This window comes from Tinamus guttatus, unplaced genomic scaffold (genome assembly GCF_059628265.1).
Source record: "Tinamus guttatus ecotype Peru unplaced genomic scaffold, ASM5962826v1 Tinamus_guttatus_pri_ptg000315l, whole genome shotgun sequence".
NCBI lineage: Eukaryota > Metazoa > Chordata > Aves > Tinamiformes > Tinamidae > Tinamus > Tinamus guttatus.
This window is the reverse complement of record NW_028288849.1, coordinates 270,752-293,536: the sequence shown is the minus strand read 5'-3', so window position 1 is coordinate 293,536 and position 22,785 is coordinate 270,752. Positions and strand designations below refer to the sequence as shown.

The following is a 22,785-nucleotide window of genomic DNA, read 5'->3' as shown; positions in this document are numbered from 1 at the left end:
TCAAAATAACTGGACAAGGTAAGCTCTGGATGGCCGTGGGCCTTGAGAGCAGTGGCAGCCATTGTACTGTTAATACAAGAGGCATGAAAATTGACTTTGGGGCAGAAAATTACTGTTACGTGCCACATGCTGTTGCGGCGGTACTGGAACAGAAAGGACACCATTGGATCTCTCCAGATAGGACAGTAAAATGCCAAGCACTGCTGCTCAAACAAGAGGATATAACCATGAAGCTCTCCGGCACTGTGAATCCAGCATCATTGTTCCCTTTGTGTAAAGAAGAAGAAGTGGCACATGATTGCCTACAGACTATAGAATGGTGCACTCCAGTCACGCCACCTGAGGGATACTCAATTATGAGGTCCCAACTGAGAGTTATTTACTGATGGAAACAGTTTTGTGGAGAAAGGAGAACAGAAGGCCGCATATGTCACCATCACCTGCGGGAGGCCAGACATGACTCCTGAAGGCTTCAATATGAGTTTAGCAGAAATTGCTTTATTTGCGTTACAGCAGTCTATTTATCTACTACATTTCTGTTAAGTCATCTAGCCACGCGTACGCTTACATTGCGATTGGTTGCATACTACTGTCCACACATCTTCTACCGTACTAGGTTGGCTGTAGATATTGAGGGCACATGTTTACATGATTGGTCTGCACACAGTCCTCTATCCTGCACTGATAAGCTTGTTTACAGGTTCTTCCTCTCCTACTTCTGTGTTCTTGCAGCTGGTGACTTTCCCACGATCTTTTCGCCTTGGTCTTAGTCCGGCTCATCCTATTTGTCTTCTATCAGGAAGCCTCGGTTACTTAGATATGCTCCCACAATTGCCCCTTTTTGTTCTTGAACCAGCCAAACCTTCTTTACAGCATTCTCAATCATATTGGATACACATTTCAATAAACAGGGCACAACTAGCAGAATGCAACATAGAGTCAACAACACCATTCCAGCACTTCTAAATAACGAGCAAAACCATCCCGAAATTCCCCATCCATTTAATGAATTATCCAACCATGACAGACCCTCATCCTCTGTGACTTTATGCAAAATCTTTGCGTGATCCCAAATGTCTTGGATATCAGTGAGTATTTTTCCGGACTGATCAATATTAGATATGTATTCGTGGTGGCTCTTCCAGTGTTGGTCTCCTACTCCCACAGAATAGCTATTTGCAGAATTTATATCCCCGCTATGGTTCAATTTAAGCTTTATGGTCGTCCAATGGCCTGTTTTGTTTTGAAAGGTGCCTAGATTCGGGCCTGATAAGTTATAATATATATAAGGCACCATGTTACTAACCAATTGAAGTATAAAAGGCGTTCCTTCCATTGCAACATGCTCCTGTGTACACTGATATGACGTATTGAGTAGGGTATACGGATTCAGGTCTGTCCAGTTGCTTAGAGGAATACCTAACACCAGTGCATTAAATTGATCTGCTGTCCCACAAAGCCAACAACTCTTAATTTGGGTATAATTAACAATCCGCCTAAGAAGCATAACATATCCATTAGCATTAAAAGCAGCATCAGCTCCTACAGAAGCGTTAAAAGCAACATTACCTCCTAAAAGCCACAATATACAGCTAATAATAACAGTAACACTTCTTCCTCCCATGCTGTTGTTCTGCAGGCTCACACTTTCCACAGCTAGGGTACCGGTTGCTTGCCTGCTACGTCTGATGTATGCGAGTCTGTTTCCAGCCATGGTCTCACCCATTTTGCTGGCACCCATCTGGTTCCAGTATCTGTAACGACACAAGCATACCCTTTACCCCAGGTTATCAAGTCCAAAGGTCCCGTCCATTTTCCCGTGTTCCAGTCTCTCAGCATCACCTTACACAGGCCCAATTTTACTTCTGTCAGGGCTCCCTTTAGCCCAGCCCCGTGTTTGACCATCGGAGGGACTAGGCTGTCCTGGGATAATCTCAAAAAATTTAAAACATATACTGCTTTTGCCAAACTCTCTGCAGGCATAATTCCCAATTCTCCCCCTTTTTGTTTTTGAAGCTGGTGTTTCAGCGTTTGGTTCATACGTTCCACTATGGCCTGCCCAGTAGGGGAGTGTGGAATGCCCGTAACATGCTCTATGCCCCAAAGATGGAAAAACTCTTGTGTCCTTCGTGCAACATAGCCAGATCCATTATCAGTTTTTACCCTTTGTGGGACTCCCAATGCTGCCATAGCCACCCGCATGTGGCGTTGAACATATTTGCTGGATTCACCCATGTGTGCCGTGGCTCAGATGGCCATAGAAAAGCAGTCAACCGACACAGGGACATATTTTAGTCTGCCAAACTCTGGTATATGGGTAACGTCCATTTGCCACAGTTCCAACGGACCGGTACCTCTGGGATTCACCCCAGTCGGGCGGCCACCCGTGAATTGCTGGCAATCAGGGCAAGTTTGTATAATCCCTCGTGCCGCAGCGTCTGACAGGCTAAACTGTCGTTGTAGCGCCTTGGCAGACTGATGGAAAAATTGATGGGAACGCTGAGCCTGTTGAAACTTATCCAGCATGGGGCCTGTCCATGGTGGAGCTACCAGCCGATCTGCCTGTTGGTTTCCCTCGGACAGCTCACCTGGTAAATCCGTGTGACTCCGAATATGTGTAATAAAATATGGTGCCTCGCGTTTGTCGAGCGTGAGCCAGAGTGTTTTAAAGAGGGCAAACGGAGCTGCATCGCTAACTTCTTTCAGAATTGCACGCTCCACGCGTTTAACAATACCTACTACATACAGGGAGTCACAGACCACATTCAGGGCCTGATCCGGCCAGCGCTGAAAAGCCATGACGACAGCACGTAATTTTAGTTGTTGAGTGGAACCACTAAAGTCCGATAGCACCGCCTCCTTCCAGACGTCTCCCTCTTTCCAGGTTAATGCTGACTTCTGTGATCTCCCTCTGGCGTCCATAAACACAGTCACTCCCTTAACCGGCCTTGGGGTTCGCTGAGGAGGGCGCTTCTCGAACTGTCCAAGTTTGAGCGCGGCCATAAAACGATGTGGGGGCAGGTGGACTCTAACCTCCCCTGGATAGTCCAAGAGGGCAACTTGAAGTGGCACAGAGTTCTGTAAAGCCCACTGTAGGTATTCTGCAGCCAATGGCACAACGATAAAACTGGGTTCAAATCCTGCTATTTCCACTGCCCGAGATCGTCCTTTCATTATCAGCTGTGCAAAAGCTTCTAAACGAGTTGTCACTGTATGCTTGGGTTGAAGAGGCAAAAAAATCCACTCGAGTATATGAAGGGGATCTCTATTCTCAAACCATTGCATTAATAACAGCAGCGGGTAGTGGTTGTGGTTTAGCAAGAGCAAACCCACCGGTTCATCAGGGTCCCAGCGGCTGGCATATGCGGTTGATACCCTTTCAGATACCTTTTGTAGTGCTAGTTTTGCTTTGGGGGAAAGCTCACATGGGGCATCAACTCCGCCTCCCCCCCGAAGGAGTTGTATGAGGGGTTCTAAATCCGCGTTGGAAATACCGCACACCAAGTGTACCCAATTAATATCGCCCAGGAGCTTCTGTACATCATTTAGGGTAGTGACTTCTGTTCGCAGAAAGAGCTTTTGTGGCCTAACAACTGTTCTGGTAATCTCCCAGCCCAGGTAGCGCCAAGCTGGCTGCCGTTGCACTTTCTCTGGCGCTATCTGTAGACCTGCTGCTCCTAGGATCTTTTCCATCTCTGTCAGCAGACTTTCTGCCTCCAGATGCTTTCCGGCTACTAAGATATCATCCATATAATGGTAGATCAGTAGTTCAGGGTGTATCTGACGGATGGGAGTTAATGCCCACAAGACATAGAGCTGGCACAGGGTGGGCGAATTTTTCATACCCTGGGGAAGCACTACCCAATGATATCGCTGCATAGGGGCTTGTTTGTTAACTGAGGGTACAGAGAACGCAAATTTTTCATGATCCTCAGGATGCAATGGTATGGTAAAGAAACAATCTTTTAAAGCGATTATTAAGATGTCCCAGTCTTTTGGGATCATCACAGGCGATGGTAAGCCTGGTTGCAAAGCTCCCATATCTTTCATAACTGCATTTACTTTCCGCAAATCATGCAGTAATCGCCACTTCCCATATTTTTTTGGGATAGTAAAGACGAGAGTATTCCAGGGGCTAGTTGAAGGCTGTATATGACCCTTTTCTAATTGCTCTTGTACTAATGGTCGTAAGTGAGCGACCTTTTCTGTAGACAGCGGCCACTGGTCGACCCAGACAGGTGTACTAGACGTCCAGGATACTTTTATCACCGGTCGCTCTCTCCCAGTGACCGCCGCTAGAAAACCTGTTGATCAGTAACCAATCACGCACCTAGCTGGCTTAGCGTGTCTCATCCTAGCAGCGATACTGGTGCATTGGTGACACATGGTTTAATACTGCAGCATCCGCCATCTGGCATGCAGCATTGAACTACCTCCTTACTAACACGCATCATTTGCACTCCACCTACCCCCATAACAAGAATCGATGGGAGTGTGTGAGGCCAGGCAGCCACACTGACAATCGTTATGTCCACCCCAGTGTCCACTAACATTGAAATTGATGTCTGATGCCCACATGGGTGTTTTAATGTTACCCGTTCCATTGGTTGTTGTTTTGAGATGTCCATTGCCAGGTGTATTGCAGGGGTCCCGGTTGAGCCAAAACCCTGTTTCCCTCTGACTTTTGATTTAGATTTGGGAACACATGCAAAAAATGGCACTAACTGTGCGATCTTCTCCCCAGCTGGAACATCAGTCGGTGGACTAGGGGTCCAGACCATCACATGAATGGTACCCGTAAAGTCCGCATCGATCATGCCAGGCAATACAAAAAGGCCTTTGCGCGTAACTGATGAGCGACCTAACAGTAGTGCAGTTAATCCTTTTCCCAGCGGGCCGCAAGTAGTGGATGGGAGGCATTGTACACTGGAGTCAGTGAGCATTGAGTCTACTGTGAGGGCAGTGTCCACTCTGGCGCTTCCTGTTGTGGTGGCGGTGATGCTATCCAAGCTCTCCGGGATCTTACTTTCATCGGCGCGTGAGATCCCAGCGCGCTCGCCTTCCCGTTTCCCAACCTGGTTCCGTTTGCGTGTGCCTGGGAGCGGCACTCCTTCTCCCGGTGACCAAACCTCCCACATCTATTGCAACGTCCATTAAACGCATATCCGCCACGCCTTTTATCGAACTAGCACTGGGCTTTGAGATGACCGGGGCGTCCGCACTTAAAGCAGTGCGGGTTGTTTTTGTTAACTAAAGGTTGTACGGCTGCTGCAAATGCACGTGCCATGTAATCCGCCTTTTGCTCATCCGAGCCAATACGCTCACAAGCCTCCATCATTTTTGCAATCGAGGCATCCCGTGGTAGTGCTCTAAGTGCTTGCTTACACTCCACAGTAGCGTTCTCAACTGCTAAAGACATCAGTATGGCTTCTCTCGCTTCTGGAGTCAGAGAGGCACGTTCTAGGGCCTCTTGCAAGCGGTCTAAGAAAGACATATATGACTCCCCACTTGATTGTTTTACCTTTGTATAAGGTGGGACCGGTTTGCCGTCCTCACGTATAGACCGCAAAGCTTCCCTGGCTAAGTCTGCCGACATGCGTAGCACCTCGGGCAGAAGTTGTGCTTGATCTGCAGGGTTAGCAAAATTTCCAGATCCCGTTAAGGCAGCAGGCCCTCCTAGGCGCAACAGATCCCCGTCACACCGTTCCATGTTATTGAGGCCTGCAATGTCAGAGGACTTTTTGCATAGGGGTCAAAATTACCTGCATGAGCTGGCGCAGGTCAAAAGGTGTCAGCAAGTGATTTGATAGAATCGAATTAACAATAGCCTGGGTGAAGGGACCATATAAGCCGTATTGCTGCACCGATTTACATGCCTCTTTCACTAAATCAAACAATAAAGGTGTCCACTGATTTGGCTGATCCTGAGGACCTGCTATTACAGGAAATGCTGACAACGCTCCTTGCCTCACTAATGACAGTCTCATCTCCCTCCAGTGACTTTGGGGATCACAATCCACTTTTCCTTGCACCACCGTTTCCTTGGTCTCATTCGCTTTCCCTTCCCCGGCCCCCTTCTGTAAGTTTTCAAGGAGATCCAACAACTCGCAGACCCAGCCGGGCCGTTCTTCAGGCTCTCCGGCGGGGTCCGGAAGCTGGGGCACAGACGGCGCAGGTGCGGGTGCAGGCGCAGGTGCAGGCATGGGCGGGGTTAGGGGCGGGGACCCAGGCGCGGGCCGGGGGGTTGGCGATGGATCTCCAAACACCAGCGGTTTTCGGTGGCGTGACGGTCCTGTTCCTGAAGTGCTCGCAAAGGCTGCCGTGGCTCCGGCAGCTACTTTCTTTTCTGCTTCCATATCGGATAAGGTAGCTAGGACCAGCTTCCATGTAGCAGCAAGGTCCCTGGCCTGCTTATCCCTATCAGCGGTATGATCCCAGAGCAGCTACCCTACGTTCTCCCACGTCTCCACACTGAATGCTAGGTGGGGCTCAGCTTTGAACCCATTCTCTCAGCACCAGATCAAAAGCTTGCAGAGGGTCTGTTCATCATACTTGATTCCTCTCTTAGAGAGAATATGCAGGAGGAGCTTAACAATTGCACTTTCTTCCTTAGTTACCGACTGCCCCATCTCCTGCCCCGGCTGCTAACCTCCACCTGGTGACCGTTGCAACGAATCTTCACATCTTCACGGATTGCCACCCAATCCGTCCCGGACCTCGGTCCCGCCGAGCCGTTCCCCAGCCGGGTGCTCCCGTCGGGGTGTCCTACTTCAAATGCGCTGAAACCGCATCACGTTGGGGTCACCATCTGCGGGAGGCCAGACATGACGCCTGAAGGCTTCAATATGAGTCTAACAGAAATTGCTTTATTTGCGTTACAGCAGTCTATTTATCTACTACATTTCTGTTAAATCATCTAGCCACGCGTACGCTTACATTGTGATTGGTTGCATACTACTGTCCATACGTCTTCTACCGTACTAGGTTGGCTGTAGATATTGGGGCAGGCGTTTACATGATTGGCCCGCATATGTCCTCTATCCTGCACTGATAAGCTTGTTTACAGGTTCTTCCTCTCCTACTTCTGTGTTCTTGCAGCTGGTGACTTTCCCACAATCTTTTCGCCTTGGTCTTAGTCCGGCTCATCGTATTCGTCTTCTATCAGGAAGCCTCGGTTACTTAGATATGCTCCCACAATCACCTTTGATGAAGAAATAGAGACAATACCATTGCCAATAAATACATCGTCTCCCAACTTTGAATGGACAGCTTTAACGGGGGCTCTGGAGTTACCACAAGGAAAAGTGGGCTAATATCTCTACTGACTCTAAATATGCCTTTGAGGTAATACATGCACATGGGGCAATGGGGAAGGAAAGGGGATTGTTATACTCACAGAGGAACCCTAAAAATACAGCAGAGAGATTATGCTGCTGTTTGAGGCAGTAAATAAACCTAAAGAAAGGGCAGTAACGCACTGCAAGGCACACCAGCCTTGACAAACCAATGTGATTAGAGGAAAAAGGAAAGCGGATGAAGCTGCGAAAGAGCCATGTTGTCAACAAGCATAGCTGCCCTGGTTCCAGAAAAAATCTTAAAAATCGAAGCCGCCACATATACAGAATCATAGAAACATAGAATCATTAAGGTTGGAAGGGACCTCTAGAGATCATCTAGTCCAACCCTCCTGCACACGCAGGGTCACCTAGAGCACATGGCACAGGATTGCGTCCCAAGTGCGTTTTGGATATCTCCAGAGAAGGAGACTCCACAGCCTCTCTGGGCAGCCTGTTCCAGTGCTCTGTCACCCTCACTGTCAAGAAATTTTTCCTTAAGTTCCTGTGGAACTTTTGGTGCTTCATTTTGTGGCTGTTTCCTCTTGTCCTCTCGCTAGTGACTGCAATGATAAACGAGGGAGGTGATGGAACGTGCCCAACTAGACATTGCACCGCTCACAACTGGCCTCTGAGCTTTGCCAGTTCAGCTAGTCCTCAGGCTGCTTCACTGTCCCCTCGCCTATCTTACACCTCCTGAGCTTTCTTATGTGGATATTATGGTGGAGAGTGTCAAAAGGCTTCCTGAAGTCAAGGTAGACAACATGCACTACTCTGCCCTCATCTCCCCAACCTGTCATTCTATCACAGAAGGCTCTCAGGTTCATTAAGCAGGATTTCCCCTTGGCAAAAAAAAAAAAAGGTGGACTACTCCACATGATGACCTTCTAGTCCTCCACATGCTCAGAGATGACATCTAGGATGAGTTAGCTGCTGCATTACCTCCCCTGCGATGGAGGCAAAGTTGACTAAACTCTAGTTCCCCTGCCCTCCTACTTACCCTCTTTGAAGACTGGAGTGACATTGGCCTTCTTCCAGGCCTCAGGGCACCTCTCCTGTTCTCCATGAACTTTCAGAGTTGATGGAGCGTGGCCCAGCAATAACATCCACCAGTTCCCTCAGCTCTTGTGGGTGTCAAGTCTGCCTAAACGATCTCCAGCCTGATCCTCCTTAGCCAAGGGAAAGTCTGCCTTTCTCCACACTTCCTCTCCAGGGTGCAGGATTCTTGAGGGCTGACCTTAGAAGTAAAGCCTGAGGTAAAGAAGCAAGTCAGTCACTCTGATTTCTCTGTATCCTTTGTCATCAAGGCCCACACAGCCCATTCAGCGGACCCACATTATCCCTAGTTTTCCTTTTACTATTCGTGTACTGGGAGAAGCCCTTCTTGTTGTCCTTCACATCCATTGCAAGATTCATTTCCCAATAGGCCTTGGCCTTCCTCATTGCATCCCTGTGCCCTCTGACAACATTCCTCTAGTCCTCCCAAGCAGCCTCTCGCTTTTTTTGTACACTTCTTTCTTCCGAGTTTTGCCAGGAGTTGTTTTCTCATGCATGCAGGTCTCCAGCCCCTTTGCCTGACTTCTTACTCACAGGTATGCACCAATTTTGAGCTTGGAGGAAGTAATGCTTGAATCTTAACCATCTCCCTTGGACCCCCCCTTCCTTCTAGAAGCCTAACCCATGGCGTTCTTCAAAGGACTCAAAATACACAGAGGTTAAAGAGAAGGCTCTGTGAATCATCTGAAAGGAAGCCGCCTCTTGGGAATGCTGAACGAGCCCAGGTCCCTCCACGTCCCCTTCTGTGCCACAGAGCTGCTGCGGCACCTGAGCACCTCTGTGGCCCTGTTCTGGGCTCCGCCAGTCTGTCAGGCATCTTGATGGCGGGGAAAGCCCAAAGCCAACACTGCAATCCAGAGGAACTCTGCCAAGTGCCAAAGAGCGAGGCAAATAAAAATCTAGGCCGTTTGAGCAAGCTAGCCCTAGGGAAGCCATTAGCCAGGAAAGCACTCCCTGCCGGAGGCCAGCACATCTTCCTGCTGGAATGGAAGGCCTTGGCTTCTCCAGGGGAGCACAGCTCCTTCGATCAATACGGTGCTCTTATTTGTGCACATCCAAGGAGGGCTTTGCACCATTTTCAGCCCGGCGTTAGGCAGCTGAAGAGCGAAGGAGATGGAGACAGCTACTCCCATCCACCTTCTTGACCACCGACCAAAAACGCCCCCTCCGGGCGCTCAGAGACCTCGGCACCCCCCGCCACACTGCCCCGTCACCGCGGCGCAGCAGCCCCAAGGGAGCCAGGGCCTCTCATCGCCTCTCCCTTGGGGCTCAGGGCTGAAGACAGGCCACATCTTCAGGCCCCAGGGGTGCGGGGCAGGAAAGAAGGGCTCGCACAACACTTGATACTCAGCAATTCTTTTATTTATTGGCCCACGGTGGTTGGCTGGTCTTGGTGAACAGTCTGCAGATGGCTCCTTCTGCAGCCCCTTCATCGTGACGATCTGAGAAAGGGGTAGGAGAGGGGGAAAGGGGAGTGGAGGGAAGGGGGGAACCAGCTGCTGCATGCTGCGCCCATAGGTGTTCTTGGGCCACGCAGTCCCTCAGGTGGATCTTCTGCCGAGGGACTGGTGGCCGGGCGCAGCTGGGTGGCCATAGGGGGCCCAGGCTCTCCTGGGATGCCTCTGCCGAGGTGTTTTCCGGCAGGGCATCCCAGGCGCCAGGGCCTTCATGCAGGCCACCGTTGGTGGAGGTGGATCCACCTCCATGGGCTCCTCCTCAGGAAGAGGTGGATCCACCTCCATCTCCTCAGGGGTGTCTTGAGGAGGGTCGACCTCCATTGGTTCTTCTGGTGTCCTCCTCGGCCACATGATGTTCCCATCTACCATTCTCATGATCTTTTCCAAGAATTCTCTTCTTCGGAGTCGCCTCCTTTGGACACCCCTGAGGGCAGCAGCTGGTTTCATTTTCTGGGATACAGGGAAAAGGGCACGAAGCACCAAGCACCAAGCACTACACCACCGCAATGCCAGAGCCTCAGCGAGCTCGGGGCCAGCGCCAGCGCTCCCGCTTTTATAGGGGCAATGGCAGTGTTCTGGGGGTGCATCACAATGATACGTGACGTGACATCAACAGCGGTGGTCTGGAGGTGGGTTCCTGTGATGTCACGTCACGTATCATTGTGACGCAGTTCCAGAACACTGCCATTGCCCCTATAAAAGCGGGAGCGCTGGCGCTGGCCCCGAGCTCGCTGAGGCTCTGGCATTGCGGTGGTGTAGTGCTTGGTGCTTGGTGCTTCGTGCCCTTTTCCCTGTATCCCAGAAAATGAAACCAGCTGCTGCCCTCAGGGGTGTCCAAAGGAGGCGACTCCGAAGAAGAGAATTCTTGGAAAAGATCATGAGAATGGTAGATGGGAACATCATGTGGCCGAGGAGGACACCAGAAGAACCAATGGAGGTCGACCCTCCTCAAGACACCCCTGAGGAGATGGAGGTGGATCCACCTCTTCCTGAGGAGGAGCCCATGGAGGTGGATCCACCTCCACCAACGGTGGCCTGCATGAAGGCCCTGGCGCCTGGGATGCCCTGCCGGAAAACACCTCGGCAGAGGCATCCCAGGAGAGCCTGGGCCCCCTATGGCCACCCAGCTGCGCCCGGCCACCAGTCCCTCCGCAGAAGATCCACCTGAGGGACTGCGTGGCCCAAGAACACCTATGGGCGCAGCATGCAGCAGCTGGTTCCCCCCTTCCCTCCACTCCCCTTTCCCCCTCTCCTACCCCTTTCTCAGATCGTCACGATGAAGGGGCTGCAGAAGGAGCCATCTGCAGACTGTTCACCAAGACCAGCCAACCACCGTGGGCCAATAAATAAAAGAATTGCTGAGTATCAAGTGTTGTGCGAGCCCTTCTTTCCTGCCCCGCACCCCTGGGGCCTGAAGATGTGGCCTGTCTTCAGCCCTGAGCCCCAAGGGAGAGGCGATGAGAGGCCCTGGCTCCCTTGGGGCTGCTGCGCCGCGGTGACGGGGCAGTGTGGCGGGGGGTGCCGAGGTCTCTGAGCGCCCGGAGGGGGCGTTTTTGGTCGGTGGTCAAGAAGGTGGATGGGAGTAGCTGTCTCCATCTCCTTCACTCTTCAGCTGCCTAACGCCGGGCTGAAAATGGTGCAAAGCCCTCCTTGGATGTGCACAAATAAGAGCACCGTATCGATCGAAGGAGCTGTGCTCCCCTGGAGAAGCCAAGGCCTTCCATTCCAGCAGGAAGATGTGCTGGCCTCCGGCAGGGAGTGCTTTCCTGGCTAATGGCTTCCCTAGGGCTAGCTTGCTCAAACAGCCTAGATTTTTATTTGCCTCGCTCTTTGGCACTTGGCAGAGTTCCTCTGGATTGCAGTGTTGGCTTTGGGCTTTCCCCGCCATCAAGATGCCTGACAGACTGGCGGAGCCCAGCACAGGGCCACAGAGGTGCTCAGGTGCCGCAGCAGCTCTGTGGCACAGAAGGGGACGTGGAGGGACCTGGGCTCGTTCAGCATTCCCAAGAGGCGGCTTCCTTTCAGATGATTCACAGAGCCTTCTCTTTTACGCCTTCGTGTCGCATTTTACAGTGTCACAGCTACAGAGAAGGATGGATGACATCAAGTGCCTTGATGGTGGTGTTGCCAGTGCTGCGAGTACTGCCTGTCTGGTCACTGCTTTGCTTGAAGATAGACTAGCAGAGATCAGGGGAAGCAGTAATTTTTTTAAAAATGTGGAATATCAACAGGGGGAAATGGCAGTCTCACAAAGATACTGATCCAAAGATTAGAGCTACTAGGGTGTGCGCGCAAATCCACCAAGTTGTGACCTCTACTTTTGTCACAGCTACCTTAAAGCTATTTGCTGTCATTAGACCTACCAACAATGTAAGTAATCCTTTTCTTTCTGACACATGGAAATTAGCTTTTAAATTAAAATTAACATGCTTTAAAGATTTTGCCTTCTGGTTAATAAGACCGCAGAAGAGCAAAATAATTCTTTTCTTTACTGTCCCTTTTCATATGTCACTGAGAGCAACACCAGCGCTGCGTTGCTTGCAGTTACCAGATGTCCTTGCACACATAGAAGGTTGCATGTATATGGAGAGACACATGCATGAGCGCACAGCTGGGTGGGCAGGCAGATCCATCAAGCCAAGAACTTTATCTTTGCCTCGTCTCTGGCACTATTACCTCTCTTACTGCGGCTGGCGGTGAGATCTGAGAAATTATAAGGCTTCACTGAGACTTGTGTGTGTTCACTTTCTTGTACACAATAGTCTAGTTTATAGCCTTGGAAAAGGAAGGCTTAAAATGTGCATGATTGCTATTTAATTCTTTTCTGAACGATTGCCTCTTCTGGAAGGACCTCTTTGCGTTCTTTGCTCTTTGCGGTGAACATTTTTGTGTGGGAAATAGTGTCCTTTTCATGCAGTCCACCCTTCTGTTTCAATGTTTGTTTTTGTCAGACCAGACCACAGCTGTAAATCTCCAAGAACCTAATCTGCCACCTCCTTAGTGTCTTATTTGCAGTGGTTCATATCAAGCAGACGGACAGTGTGGCATAAGTCTCCTAACTGAGCTGGATAGTTTCACAAAGCACACTTCCCTGGCCTCTTTCTGAGGTCTGGTTGTGTGTGCAACGCGGATTGAAGCAGCTCTGTGAGAGAAAAACCGTGGGCTCAGCACGATCCAATATGAATCAACCTGAAAAAAATGGTTTACTGAAACAAAGCCATCCCTTATATACCAGTTCCTTTCCCGCGCGTGCTCCCGTCTCATCTGATTGGCTAGAGCCTTTCTTCTGATTGGCTCTGGTCAGGCTCCGTCGGTCTTTCCTTAGGTCGCAGGTTCCAGGTAACCTTCTGTTCTGCGCCGCGTGCTTACTGCAAAGTCTCATATGGCTGGTTCATCGGGCGGCCATTTTCCTCCAAGAATGACTCCACAATTCCCCCTTTTAGTTCTTGAACCGGCCAAACCTTCCTTAAGGCTTTTTCGATCATATTAAGCACACATTTCAACAAGCAAGGCACAATTAACAGAATACAACACAAAAATCAACAACACCATCCCTGCACCTCTAATTAACAATTGTAACCATCCTGAAGTTCCCGTCCACCTAAGAAACTGTCCAACCATGACAGACCCTCATGCTGTGTAACTTTATGCAAAATCTGTGTAACTTTATGCAAAATCTGTTTGCATGATGCCAAGTATGTTGGACATCCGTAAGTATTTTGCCGCCACAACTCTCTGTCTCCCCTTCATTATAAACTGAATAATCAATGCAAAAGGATTATAAGTAAAAGGCCAATATCATAGTCAGGATCCTAGCGATATGTATATGCTGTAGTGACTTTTCGCTTATTGTTTTTAAAGCTTGTTCTGCCTCTTCTGTCAATGCTTGAGGTGCGTCCGCACCCTCTCCTCCCTTTAACAGTTTCATTAAAGGCGCTAGTTCCAAACTGGTAAGACCGCAAATTGCTCTTACCCAATTTAAATCTCCCAGTACCTTTTGAATATTTATTACTTATTGTAATAGTTATTATTTATTATATATATTATTACATAGTATATACATAACATATATATTATTTATTATATTTTATTAAGTATTAAGTATTTATTAAGTACTAAGTATTATTTATTATTTTGAATATTTATTAAGTATAGCTTGCATAAAAGGCCCATGCAAACCGTATTGTTGTACCGACGACTTACGTGCTTCCTTAATTAGATCCCATGACAGGGGCACCCACCGATTTGCTGATTTTGACCCCCCATAACTACCGTATAGGCCTTAGGAAAGAATTCCCCTTCTATTATTGCATTTTGAATAATTCATTTCCAGTGTTTCTTTGGATCATATCCTTCAAACCCGGCTCCTCCACCCCCCTCATCGTCTCCTCCACCCCGCTTTTTGTTCTCCTCCCAAGCGTGAGCGCAGCCATTAACAGTCCTGCACCTCCCGGGGGTGTGAGGGGCGGCTGAGGTGCAGGAGATGGAGATGGTGAGGGCGGTAGGGGTGGATAAAACGTTGTCCTGCTGCTATCGGGCTGCTGACACCGCGGCTGATCCTTTGGACCTTCGGCTCCCACAGTTCTTTCAGGAGCTGCTTCTCCCGAAGGCAGAGACAACGGCCAGGGCTCGTCAACCTCCATCTTCTCCTCTCCCATTCCTAGCTGCTGCTCCATCTGGGGTGCTGATGGTGACACGGGACAAGAGGTTGTTCAAATACTCTAATATGAGCCAGATATGCTGCTGACCCTGACGAAGGTCTCTGGGCGGCGAACACGCCAGCAGCTGCAGATCTTTCTGCTTTTTGCAAGGTTGATTGATAGCACCAACCTCCACGTGGTAACTACGTTTTCTGCTTCTTCACTACCATTGCTTACTCTGTCCCACAGTTTTTCTCCGACCTTTTCCCATACTTCAGCTTCAAAAGCATTTTCTGGTTCAGCGGGGAGCCCATTTTCTGGACACCAAATTAGTAAGTTCCGGAGCATAAGCTCATCGTACTTAATTCCTCTCTTAGAGAGTATATGAAGGAGAAGTCTAACAATTGCATCTTTCTTCTTTTGTGATTCCTTGACCCATCTCCTGCCCCAGCTGCTCACCTCACAGGCTGTCCCATTGCAACGTTCGTTCTTCTTTGTCCCTGGGCCACCCTCTGACTCGTCCCTGTCTCAGTCCCACTGAGCCGTCCTCCAGCTGGGACTCTCCTTCGGGGTTCCCCACGCACCTCTTCAATTTGAAGCTTCGTGCCGGAGATCACATCGGGGTCACCATTTGAGGAGAGAAAAACCTTGGGCTCAGAACCATCCAATGTGAATCAACCTGAAAAAAACGGTTTATTGAAATAAAGCCGTCCCTTATATACCAGTTCCTTTCACACGCGCGCTCCCGTCTCATCTGATTGGCTAGAGCCTTTCTTCTGATTGGCTGTTGTCAGGCTCCGTCGATCTTCCCTTAGGTCGCAGGTTCCACATAGCCTTTTGTTCTGCTCCACATGCTTACTGCAACGTCTGGTATGGCTGGTGCATCGGGTGGCCATTTTCCACCAAGAACAACTCCACAGAGGACAGGGGTGGTCGTCAGGAATAAGCAACTCAGTTCCAAATCCATGGACCTTTGTAATGTGTAGGCTACTGTAAAACAGGCCAGTTCTTTCAAAGAGCCTTCCTGAAAGTAAGGATTCAACATAATTATGCTGACAAGGCTTTCTGCGCATCTACTACTAAATGTGTGGGTCAGACCAAATAGCCACCCAACTCCATAGACTGTTTTTGGACAATGGTTAACAGTGGTGGCCTAGGAAGGACATTAGGAACAGAGCTCTCCTACAGTGATATATTTGTCCAGATTGTCGTCCTAGAGCAACCGCAAAGACTGACAATTAATTAGTGGTGTATCCTACTTGAGAAACTTCCTTGTGCAGACTGAAAATCCTTTAATTTACCTCGAACTGCAAAGTATCAGAAAATATCTAGAAGTCTGGTCTTAGTATATAATCTCATATAATTTTCTGGTCCTCCCATTCTGGACTCTCTAGGGTATGATTAGGTTCTAATATCTTCTTATCTGCAACTGTGTGCACATCTAAAATAGTCCCAAGGACATTGGATAACACTTTGCTTCATATTTTCTCCCAGACTTTTAATCAAATATATTTTACTGGCAGACTGGAAACATGCTAGAAAGTTGTAAAGGAGCTGTTAATGCCAGGAGGAGCAGAAGGGGCACTGGCAAGGTGTTGCGGTCTGAAAGGAGGACAAATTTGGTATAACTTTTTATACCAGATTTGGTATAAATCTCCTTGTGTTCCCATTGATCCTCAAAGTTTAAAGAACAGGGATACCAAATACTGTGGTAACTATAGGCCCGACTGGCACTATCGGATTCATGAACAATCTGTCGACTGCAGGTGCAATCACCTTCAAAACAAGTTCACGAGTTTATTCAACTGCAATATTTACCAAGCAGGTTTCGTATATCCTTACAGGAAATTCTCTACTATAGCATGGGGCTCTTAGCTAGGTCTAATGTACAAATGAGCAATAATCACCCACCCAGGAAGATGGGAGAGGGCTCTCAGTCTCCAGGAGTCTCTCAGGCGATGTCCTGACCTGAAGGGAGGAAAGGGATTCAGGTTGTAGACTGATCCTAAGGTTATGATGGAGTCTTCCTTCTCTCCCTTTCCCTCCTTAGTTCATCTTTTATGTATTTTCTTTTACATTTAGGTGGAGCTTGAGTAACTCTAGTCATACTTATGTTCGTTACTGTTTAGTTTAAAAGTCTCTCGAGTCAATCAAAAATCTAGAGAGCATGCTCAGTGAGGAATGGTCGTTCCTTGGAGGCGGGTAACTTTTGGGAAGCGGGTGTATATTGGTGTTATAATGAGATTAGAACAAGGAGCAAAGTTCATCGGAAGGGACTAATCTGCCATCATTGTTGGCTCAGCACCAGACATCTTATCATACTACGCGATTTATCAGCTCATGGTAGGACCAGGGCACCCTCTCTACAGGGAGTACAACAGAGCTTGGCCGCGGGATCCTCACTCCGCTCCACCCTCTCATTCACTTGTCAGCCGCACGGCACCATCAGATTACCACCTCCACAGGGAATTCAACAAAGTTTGGCCATGGTGTCTCTATTCTGTTCCACACTTTGTTTACTCTTATTAGTGTGTGCTAGGAGGGAAGATTGTGCTGCTGAGGGAATCATGGAGGAGTAGTTTCTGTACATACCAGCCATCCTGGAAGTGGTAGCTGTCTCTCACCTCAAGCAAGCCTCTGTAATGCCATAGAATCATAGAATCATAGAATGCTTAAGGTTGGAAGGGACCTCCAGAGGTCATCTAGTCCAACCGCCCTGCACACACAGGGTCACCTAGAGCACGTGGCACAGGACTGTATCCAAGCGGATTTTGAAGATCCAGAGAAGGAGACTCCACAAGCTCTCTGGGCAGCCTGTTCCAGTGCTCTGTCACCCTCACAGTTAAGAAATTTTTCCTTAAGTTCCTGTGGAACTTTTGGTGCTTCAGTTTGTGGCCATTACCTCTAATTCTGTCAGTGGCCACCACTGGAAAGAGGCCAGCACCATCCTCACTCGCTCCCTTGAGGTACTTATAGACACTGATCAGATCCTGAAGGAGGTCAGCTGGGGTCAAGACGCACACTCAATGTGAGTTAAAAGATCTTGCCCATTTATTAGCTTGCATGCAGTAAATTTATATGATTCTGGCAGTTAGTGATGTAACTACACAGGCTCCTAATCGATAGACAATGATGTAACTGAGAACCTTACACCTCCTCCCCTTACTTGTTTAGCTCAGCCTTTTAGTTCAACAGCTCTTTTATTCCCTCTGACCTTGGCCTACTTCCTTATCCCCTAGTCAGCAGTCCCTTTGTTCTTTCACTGAAGCCTGAAAACCCAGATTGAGCAGGCCTGCTGGGCAGCCATGTGCTCGGTTCACTAACCATTCCTCTATAATTCCCCCTTTTTTCTTTTGCACTAGCCAGGCCTGATTGGTAGTAGAGAATAACATTCATTTAGCGCATGTGAAAGCACAGCTAAATAAGCACAGGATAAAAAGCATAACAATCAAAAGCAGTAATCCCGTTTTAAGCAAAGATTTGAGCCACCCACCAATACCCAACAGATCTGTCAACCCATCCAGTCCAAAGAAACGCACGTCCTTTTGCATCTTCTGGGTGTGCTCCATCAGCTGCTGAATCTGCTGGTGGATTGCCTTAGAGTGGTCTTGTAGGTCCATGCAGCACATCCCTTCAAAGTCTTAACATCCATGTCCGTGGGCCAGTAGCAGGAAGTCAATAGCCACCCTATTTTGTAGCACCGCGTGTTGCACCTGTGATAAATCTAGCGCCAGATTAGAGAGGACCTGACTGGTGACATTTGCTTGTTTAACTACCCAGCAGGACAGGGTGTCTAAGATTTTGTGGGCTCTTGCTGCCGCTGCCCCAGAATTCCCCGGAGCTTCCCCGATTTCCACTCTGGCCTCGGGCAGCGGGGTGGCAGCCGCGACCCGCTCATGGAAGCGCTGCTGTATACACTTGCTGGAGAGTGGCAGAAGGGTGAAAAGATGGAGTGGAAGCCAGAGAAAACAACCCATGCCCAGAGGAACCTCTTTGGCCCCGTAGACCACAAGCAGCTGCAGCAGGATTTCCAGCACATGCTGCGCAGCAGCATCGAGGGAGCCCGGCAGAAGTGGAACTTCAATTTCCTCCAGGACACGCCAGCTGAGGGGCTTCTGCAGTGGGAAGAGGTGGAGGGCCACCAGGTGCCCGCCTTCTACCACAGCTGTGTGGTGGGGGACACTTGGAGACCCCTAGAGCACTTGAACTTGCCCCTGGGCAGGGAGGACAAGATTCAGCACTTTGCCCAGGTGATACTGACTGAGAAATCCAAAGCTTCAAAGAAAACAGGGGTCAAGAGGAGCCCAGAAAGGAAAAAACGAAGACAGACATCTCCGACAGGTCTTCTTTCTGAAGTGTATAGTCCTGAAACCCCAATTTCTGCAAAAGAAGTGGGAAAAAACAAGGGAGAAATGAAAGCAGATTACTACTCAGCAAAGAAGCGAGTCAAAAACGAATATGCAAGCTGCTGCAAAGATGTCAACTCCTTGAATGTGAGCGTAGGATTGTTCTGCACTGGGGAGGTCAGAGACGTCTGCGAAGTTGCCTCGACACTCAAAACCATGTGCACAAGCTGCGGACACTTAGGGGCATCACTCAGAAAAATACTCATTGCAGCAGCGATGAAAAGTTTTCTGGGCACACAAAAACTTTCATTGGAATGGGGTCATTGGAATCAACTGGAATCATTTGAATGGGAGATGACTAGCCTTAAAAACTGCTGGGCAAGTTCCCGCCGTCCTGGCTGCCCAACGGGAAGCTGCCCAAGGCGAGCGAGGCAGTGGAGTCGGCCGCACCTGCAGAAAAGCCGGCCCCGAGCGGAAGGAGAGCCGCACGCCGCTGCTGCTGGAGAAGCAGGCGCCAACCAAAGACGTTGTGGACAAACTGCTCGACCTGTCGGCAAAGGTGGTCGACGCAGAAAGCGCCAAGTCAGACCACATTAAAAAGATGGTGCCGACGGTGCTGGTGCACAGCTGGCTGGGGGGTGGTTTGCCCCTGCCCAGAGGCGACATTCAGAAGGAAACGCTTTCTCCAGGCAGTGGCTGCCCCCTCTACAGACCCGAAATCATCAGCACGGCCTCGTCCTCGTGGATCGTTCCCGGCCCCGGCCCCAGTGAGGAGAGCGAGAAAAGTATGCCGCTGATGAATAAAGCGCTCGACTGGGCGATCCTGCAGCAGCGCAGGAACTCTTGCCCCCACATGGGCGGCGCGGAGGCTGCGGCTGGTGGCAGCGCCTCGGGCTCCGCCGCAACAGGCAGGTGGCCGGTGTCGCCCGCACCCAACGCCAACGCCGAGTGCGCCAAGGCGAGCAGTACGGCTGTGGGCAGCACCGCCTCAGTCACACAGCATGTAGGGCAGCCAGCGGTGGCGGCCACCGTGGCTGCGGCGCCACGAAGCATAACAGTAAAGTGATGAAATCCTGCAGCCAGGACGCCAACTTCAAAGCCAGCAAGAATGCCCTTGCATTGAACCCCATATTTTTGCCACCCAATGAGGCGAACTAAGCAGGCCTCTTGGACCGTCCTTTCCTAGTTACTTCGCCAAGTGCCTCCATCCAGGTTTGGATACTCTTTTTTTGGGTGGGAAACACCCATTCCAGAATAGCGATGTCATCTCCCCCCTTTTTCTTTTGCCATTGCATGACGATGGCACACACTGTATCCTGGTTGGAAAGAACCATAAGTCTTATTGGGAGATCAAGTCACCTCCTTTCCACCAACTGGGCAGAGATGAGGTATCACAGATGGTGTATGCACTGCTCTCGCTCAGGTGAAAGCGTGTTTGATTTTGCTGCATTGGTTCCTTTTAGAAGTGGCGGTAAGGGTGCGAGGTCCTGATTAGTGAGGCCCAGTAGGGGACGCACCCACTGGAGGTCCCCCATGAGGGTCTGAACGTCAGTGAGAGTCCACAATGACGTGGTGAGGGTTGTCTTTTGTGGCGTAATAATGCTATCAGTAATTACCCACCCAAATATTTCCAGGTCTGCTGCACCTTTTCCGGAGCAATTTGTAAGCCGGCTGCCGCTAAAAATTTTGCAAAGGTCTCCACATCGTGACCCGAAAAACCACGCTCTCGTGCCAGCAGGATATTGTCCATATAATGATAGATTATTGTATCAGTCCATAGGCGCCTCAGGGGTTGAAGGACTGCAGCAACAAATAGCTGGCACATAGTAGGGCTATTCTTCATTCCTTGCGGTAATACTGTCCATTCGAAGTGTGTGGCTGGCTCCTCCTTGTTAATTGAGAGTAAAGTGAATGCGAAGCGCTGTGTGTCATGAGGATGCAACGGTATAGTGAAAAAACAATCTTTTAAATCGATTATTAAGATGTCCCAATCATTTTGGAAGGTTCTCTATTGCCATTTCTATTTATGTTTGCATAGATTCAATTTGGTTTCCTCCCCAGAAATTGCTTGGGATTTCCATATATTAAGGAGGCCTCTGCTCCAGTAGCAATTGAAGCTTTTACAATTCGTAAGGACTGTTGCAGGTCCTTCTGTGCCAGTCGCACTGGAGCTTGGCCGTTGCATTCTTGTTTCCCATGCTGAAGTATTTCCCTAATCTCTTTCCAAGGATACAAGTCAGAGTATGGCTCCCAGTCCTCCACTGGTGGTGGGGGGGGACGCTGTAGTCTGAGTTATTCCTGGCTTTCCGCACTTTCTGGTTGTGCTTATTCAGCCCTCTCTGCTGATATATATTACACAATAAAGATCTAAAGACCACACACACAAACAGCATGAACACAGTTTCTATCCAGTGGCACGACCTCGTGTAGCTGTGCACTCCACTAGTGAGTTCCACTGTTTCAATTGTCGAATCCTGTCCTTGTCGCCAATTAGGTTGTGAATGGGCTTGGGATTCGGCAATAATCACACAGAACAAGGTGGCTACGACTATTCAGGTGAAAGCATATTAAAGAAGCAAAGTATGAATAATTACTCTTGAGGTAATATTTGTCGGCAGGATACTGAGACTGAACATTCTCTCAAGAATGAGAGAGACTGAGAATGAGAGAATTCAGAGAGTTGCTGATAGGCTCCCAACTTGGCGGGCGTCCCCGCGGAGACAACGTAGGCCTCGGTGTTAGGAGTCTCCCCGCCCCCCGCACGGTCTGTTTATGCCCGGTGCATCCTGCCATGTAGGGCCAGTACGTGCCAGCAGGCAGACCGGGGGGGGCGGACAAACTCCGCCTTCAGTCACATAACCTTCCGTCCTGGTTGCGCAGGTGCGCATACCAGTAAGTGGTCCCAGCCGTCAGTCTGAGGGTCCTGCCTTTCTCATCTCCCTCCCTCTCGGGTGTTTGACCTTCAAATTAGTTTAGAGGATGTTTGCAGTTAAGTTGGCTACAAGTCCGGTCGAGCAGCTGCCTTCAACTGCTTTCGGAGGAGGTCGGCTGTGAGCCTGGCTGGGCAGCCGCCTCCGTGCTCCTTATTGCTCAGCCCGGGCAGGCAAACATGTTCTTTCTCACGGTCTAGATTCTATTTCGCACAATAGTTTTATGACTCTACAGATCATACAGATTTCCAGCTTTCAACCATACCTCATGTCAGCATCAATATACAAAGGATACAACACATAATACAGATTAACATAGCAAATAGAAATAATAGCCCTAATAATGGTTTCTGTCCTCACTTAAAGCATTGCAATTCTTCAACCCACACTTTAAAAGATGGGCCAGATTCCCCTGCACCTCCCTCCTGGATTTCGTAAAGCCCTCAGCAATGTAAGTCTCCTAGATCTCATTCGCCTTTTTTCTCTGGTCCCCCTTCTCCTTTTTTCAAGGTGATCTAACAAGTTCTGGACCCAGCCGGGCCCGATGGGCTGGTGGGTCCGGAAGCAGGGGCACAGACGGTGTAGGCACTGCAGGCACAGGCAGGGATGCGGGCGGGGGGGTTGGCGATGGATCTTCTGAACACCAGCAGTTTTCAGTGGCGTGGCAGTCCCGGTCCTGAAGTGCTCGCAAAGGCTGCCGTGGCTCCGGCGGCCACTTTCCTTTTGACTTTCACATCGGATAAGGTAGACAGGACCAGCTGCCATGTAGTAGCAAGGTCCCTGGCCTGCTTATCCCCATCAGCGATATGATTCCAAAGCTGCTGCCCTACGTTCTCCCATGTCTCCACATTGAATACGAGGTGGGGCTCGGCTTTGAACCCATTCTCTCTGCACCAGATCGAAAGCTTGCAGAGAGTCTCTTCATCATACTTAATTCCTCTCTTAGAGAGAATATGTTGGAGGAGTTTAACCACAGCTTCTTCCTCTACCCCTATTCTGTCCCACTCATAGAGGTTCTCTGT

General features: G+C 49.5%; 1 pseudogene across 1 annotated transcript; it reads left to right on the top strand.

Annotated features, from left to right (window-relative positions):
* The first annotated feature begins 18,402 nt into the window (after positions 1–18,402).
* On the top strand, positions 18,403–19,028 carry LOC148593958 (cyclin-dependent kinase inhibitor 1-like; annotated as a pseudogene). The gene is made up of 2 exons (XR_015913608.1): positions 18,403–18,828; positions 18,910–19,028. The product of XR_015913608.1 is annotated as a cyclin-dependent kinase inhibitor 1-like (transcript).
* The last annotated feature ends 3,757 nt before the right edge of the window (positions 19,029–22,785 follow it).